The following is a 6,000-nucleotide window of genomic DNA, read 5'->3' as shown; positions in this document are numbered from 1 at the left end:
AAAACCTGCAGAAGACTTCATGGGTCACTGGAGTTGTGAGAGCTTATTCTGGATCTGTGCAGCAGACACTGTTCATGGAGTGTCTAACTGAACTCTACTATAGACTGACCTTTACGGCTTCTTCCTTTGCATCTTATGCCTCATTTGCCTTGTTTAATCCCAGCTTAGAGCGAATATCAACTGTTTTCTTGTGTGTTTATATTTAGTAGTTTACAAGATTTCGGCAAGATCAAAGAGAACCTGTGAAAAGGGAAATATCAGAGATCAGAGCACTGACTTGTTTTTAAAGTCCAACTCTAGGACAACTACAAGTCCTCCCTTACAGTGGGGCTGAACCCACACTATGTCGGATACGACTTCGGGGCGACCTGTGAAGCGCAGCGCGACTTCAGTGAGACTTGCACGGACTTCATAAAATGAATGTCTATGCAAGTCGCTCCAGGTCACCCCGAAGTAGTGCAGGACCCTTTTTCTAAGTCGGAGCGACTTGTGTCGCTCCTATTAGAGCCGTTACTGTACTACACTATGGGACGCGACGGACCGTGACTTGTCAGGCTGACCAAGTCACGGTCCAAGTCGGATCAGTGTGAATGGGCTGTAAGGGTTAACTGCTTGTTTATGTTTAGGGGGTGCAGCAGTATTACTTTCCCGGATGTCCACATTGCTAGATTGGTCCCTGCTGCCTCTTCTCCCTTATGCTTCAGTGGTCTAAGGTCCTCTGAAATCATCAACACTGATGTAAGGCCCATAGCCTGCTTTGTATGTGAGGATGCCAAAAGAAAGTCCACTACAGAAGCATAGGGCAACTCCGTCTGCCAGAGAAGCAGAGGATCGGACAAGTAAAAATGCATTTCCCATCTCCTAGACAGAAACAAATAGTTAAACCTTGCATTGTGGGACTTTTAGGTGAAGCGAAGAAATTTGTTCAATTCCCCCATCGACACAGAAAGTGTTGGTCCGGGAGGCCATTGTCTTCTCCCAACGGGGAAGGCCAGGGGAAGCTGTTATTGTGGTCTTACCTAAGTTGATAGATCGATCAACTTGGTACATTCAGCCTGCCCATACACGGTTTGAATCTCAGCTGGTTCCTGCTGAACCAGCCAAGATTTGAACTGTATGGCCTGCCTTCGTTTTCCTGGACTTGGGCTCTAACAGTGCAGGTTCGATAGCAGACTTCCTACTCATGGCTGCCCTACTTAGTGAATCACTGCTCTAGAAAAGCACAGAATGGGAATTTGGACTCTTCAGACTTGTTTCAAGTCAGGGACTCACTAGGTCAGCCATTCCCAAACAGAGAAACCCTTAACCCCTGCTAAGATTAATTCATTATTGGGAAAATGCCCCTTACATTGACAGTGGTTAGAGGGAAGAATGGCATCCTTGCTACCCTGCCACTGGCTTTGCCAAGTGGCTTTGGACCTGGAACTATGCAGGCATCATCAGATGGCAGGTAACCAATTCAGCCCTGGAAGGTTTTACCCCCTTAATGACCAGGCCATTTTTTTGCGATACGGCACTGTGTTGCTTTAACTGACAATTGCACGGCCGTGCGATGCTGTACCCAAATAAAATTGATGTTCTTTTTTTCCCCACAAATAGAGCTTTCTTTTGATGGTATTTGATCACCTCTGCGATTTTTTATTTTTCAGCTAGAAACTAAAAAAGACTAACAATTTTGAAAAAAAAAAAAAACAATATTTTTTACTTTCTGCTATAAAGCAATCCCAATAAAAAAAATTTAAAAAAATTAAATTTATTTATCAGTTTAGGCCAGTTTGTATTCTGCTACATATTTTTGGTAAAAAAAAATCCCAAAAAGCATATAATAATTGGTTTGTGCAAAAATTATAGTGTTTACAAACTATGGGATACATTTTTGGACTTTTTTTTTATTGTTTTTATTAGTAATGGCGGCAATCAGCGATTTTTAGCGGGACTGCGACATTTGCGGCGGACAAGCCTGACACCCGTGACAGTTTTTGAGGACCAGTGACATCAATACAGTTATCAGTGCTAAATAATATGCACTGTTACCGTGTAAATGACACTGGCAGGGAAGGGGTTAACATCAGAGGCGATCAAGGGGTTACGTGTGCTCCTAAGGAATGTTTTCTAACTGTGGGGGGAGATGGACTGACTGCAGAAAGAGAGAGATTGGTGTTCCTGATTAATAGGAACACTCGATCTCTCCCTTCCTGTCTGACAGAACAGCCACCTGCCTTGTTTACATAGGCAGATGGCTGTTCTGTAAGTCTCCTTGACAATTGCGGGGGACCGGCGGTGTTCGCGGCCGCCAGTCCCACGGACTGACTCCCGCTGTGTCTAGTCACATGTACATATATGTGATTTTGTGCTTAAGGGCCGCCCTGCCACAGTATATGTACGGTTGGCGGTCTTTAAGTGGTTAATCATTAACAGTTCAAGGAACCTCTTGCTACCTCTGGAAGAACCATGTTGGAGAATGACTGTCTTAGGTAGTATATCCATAATCAGGAAGACAGTTGTGGGATAAAGTCAGTCTTGTCAGCTTTAATATAGGTCCTCACAGGTTCTCTTGAAGCTTAGTGGTGAAGCAAGGATCAGGGAGACAACCCCAGAGCGTGCTTCTAATTTTCAGCTATTTTTGTCTATGAATTATATATAGAAAATGTACAGTGCATTGCGAAAATATTCGGCCCCCTTGAACTTTTCAACCTTTTGCCACATTTCTGGCTTCACATATAAAGATATAAAACTGTAATTTTTTGTGAAGAATCAACAACAAGTGGGACACAATCATGAAGTGGGACGAAATTTATTGGATATTTCAAACTTTGTTAACAAATAAAAAAACTGAAAAATTGGGGGTGCAAAATTATTCAGCCCCTTTACTTTCAGTGCAGCAAACTCTCCCCAGAAGTTCAGTGAGGATCTCTGAATGATCCAATGTTGACCTAAATGACTAATGATGATAAATAGAATCCACCTGTGTGTAATCAAGTCTCCGTATAAATGCACCTGCACTGTGATAGTCTCAGAGGTCCGTTTAAAGCGCAGAGAGCATCATGAAGAACAAGGAACACACCAGGCAGGTCCGAGATACTGTTGTGGAGAAGTTTAAAGCCGGATTTGGATGCAAAAAGATTTCCCAAGCTTTAAACATCCCAAGGAGCACTGTGCAAGCGATAATATTGAAATGGAAGGAATATCAGACCACTGCAAATCTACGAAGACCTGACCGTCCCTCTAAACTTTCAGCTCATACAAGGAGAAGACTGATCAGAGATGCAGTCAAGAGGCCCATGATCACTCTGGGTGAACTGCAGAGATCTACAGCTGAGGTGGGAGACTCTGTCCATAGGACAACAATCAGTCGTATACTGCACAAATCTGGCCTTTATGGAAGAGTGGCAAGAAGAAAGCCATTTCTTAAAGATATCCATAAAAAGTGTAGTTTAAAGTTTGCCACAAGCCACCTTGGAGACACACCAAACATGTGGAAGAAGGTGCTCTGGTCAGATGAAACCAAAATCAAACTTTTTGGCAACAATGCAAAACGTTATGTTTGGCGTAAAAGCAACACAGCTCATCACCCTGAACACACCATCCCCACTGTCAAACATGGTGGTGGCAGCATCATGGTTTGGGCCTGCTTTTCTTCAGCAGGGACAGGGAAGATGGTTATAATTGATGGGAAGATGGATGGAGCCAAATACAGGACCATTCTGGAAGAAAACCTGATGGAGTCTGCAAAAGACCTGAGACTGGGACGGAGATTTGTCTTCCAACAAGACAATGATCCAAAACATAAAGCAAAATCTACAATGGAATGGTTCACAAATAAACATATCCAGGTGTTAGAATGGCCAAGTCAAAGTCCAGACCTGAATCCAATCAAGAATCTGTGGAAAGAACTGAAAACTGCTGTTCACAAACGCTCTCCATCCAACCTCACTGAGCTCGAGCTGTTTTGCAAGAAGGAATGGGCAAAAATGTCAGTCTCTCGATGTGCAAAACTGATAGAGACATACCCCAAGCGACTTACAGCTGTAATCGCAGCAAAAGGTGGCGCTACAAAGTATTAACTTAAGGGGGCTGAATAATTTTGCACGCCCAATTTTTCAGTTTTTTATTTGTTAACAAAGTTTAAAAATATCCAATAAATTTCGTCCCACTTCATGATTGTGTCCCACTTGTTGTTGATTCTTCACAAAAAATTACAGTTTTATATCTTTATGTTTGAAGCCTGAAATGTGGCAAAAGGTTGCAAAGTTCAAGGGGGCCGAATACTTTTGCAAGGCACTGTATATACTTACCCCTTTCCGATATTTTAGGGCTTGTCATGTGACATGCAAGGTCCTTGGATCTCCTCCAGTGGTAATGACAACATCTATGCTTTCTGCACCACTGTATGTGAGTGCAAGGAGCCTTGGTGATGCCCTTGCAGAGGGTGGGTTCATAATGCCCTACACTCACTTACTCTTAAGCTGGCTACACATTATGCAATTTCCTTGTACAATTTTCCTTTAGATTTACCAAAACCATATAATATGAGGTCAAACCTAAACACTTTCAAATTGTATGCAATCAGGCAGCCCCTTGCATTACATATTTGAAGGTACACCAGAACAAGAGATGAGAGTAAATCTTCAGATGGGGCCACCAGGGACAGTACTGGAGAGAAGGTGAGTAATGCAAGCAGAGCTGTGTTGTTATTTTAAAAACCTGCTAGGGCTGTTTTTTTTTTTTTTTTTTTTGTTTTTTTAAGTTGCCTGTAGTTGGGCTTTAATATTGAAATCAATCATTGGATCATTTAGAATTCTCACCTCTCAGCACTTTTACAATTGAAAAACAACATATCTCCTTGAAGTACCTGTGTAATGGCTACCTTAGCCTTGTCCCCATCCTGAAGTGGATCTATTATTTAAAATAAGAATTGCTAATGGAGCTTAGAAAGTCTCGTCACATTCTTTGCTTCCAACAGCTGACAGATGACAGCTTGGTATGACAAGTTAATGTTTCCTATCACAATGGGAAGTTCTATAAACTGTCTTGCTATTAACTTGAATAAAAAGTAGCATAATTCTGTTGCAGCAAAAAGTCCAAATTCCAAGCTGTCTGTGAAATTATACAAAATAACTGTGCAATTATCTGTAAGAATGGGTTTGTAGTAGATCAGTCTTCAAATTATCATGCTGTTAAACCCATTGCAGAAGTCAGCTTACCCCATCACAGAAATAGAGTGAGTACAACTATGCAAAATGTATATTTACAGGGAATGTTTAGTGGCTTTGTACATATTTTTTATTCCTTTATTATGGCCAAGACTGAATTATTCAAATGTTTTTTCTTTAGCTAGGAAAATAAGAAATATTGCATATTGATATGTTGTTTTTTTGTAAAATACACATTGGTAACAGAGCTCAATAACTCAAGCACTGAATGACTAATCATGGTGACTCATCCCTCCAATTCTTCATATACTGGATTAGGCTGTATTTATAGGCCTTTATTATTGATGACTAATCAAGGTGAATCAGCCATTCAGAAATGTTTGATTCCCTCGAATATTTGGATTCAAATCATTTCAGAGATCAAGGGAATCATGATTTATGAAATTGAGGACTCATCAATTGCATGTTTCTCCACCCATTATATACATACACACACAGTATAATTAGGCAAAATAAATGCAATTTACTTTCTCATCTGATTGGTAGCTTACCAGGGGCGTAACTACAAACTACAGCTTCACATAGTACACTTTTGTGGACCCAAACGGTGGCAGGTGACACATTGCAGTCCCTTTAAGTGGTTCTATAGGTTGAAGTTTTTTTACCTTCATGCATTCTACTTTCATCAAATGTTCATTGGTAAACATGCACCTGGAAAGTTCATCTGCAGTGATATTTTAAAAGAAAATGTGGTTTTAGAGAGAAAAACATACTTTTTTTTCCTTTTTTGCCTAAATTGTTTGCAATTATTTTGCTCATTGCTATTTCACTTTGATGTGTGTACCCT

This window comes from Pelophylax lessonae (genome assembly GCF_965119305.1).
Source record: "Pelophylax lessonae genome assembly, chromosome: 3".
In the NCBI taxonomy this organism is placed as follows: domain Eukaryota; kingdom Metazoa; phylum Chordata; class Amphibia; order Anura; family Ranidae; genus Pelophylax; species Pelophylax lessonae.
Note: the sequence above shows the minus strand (reverse complement) of the source record.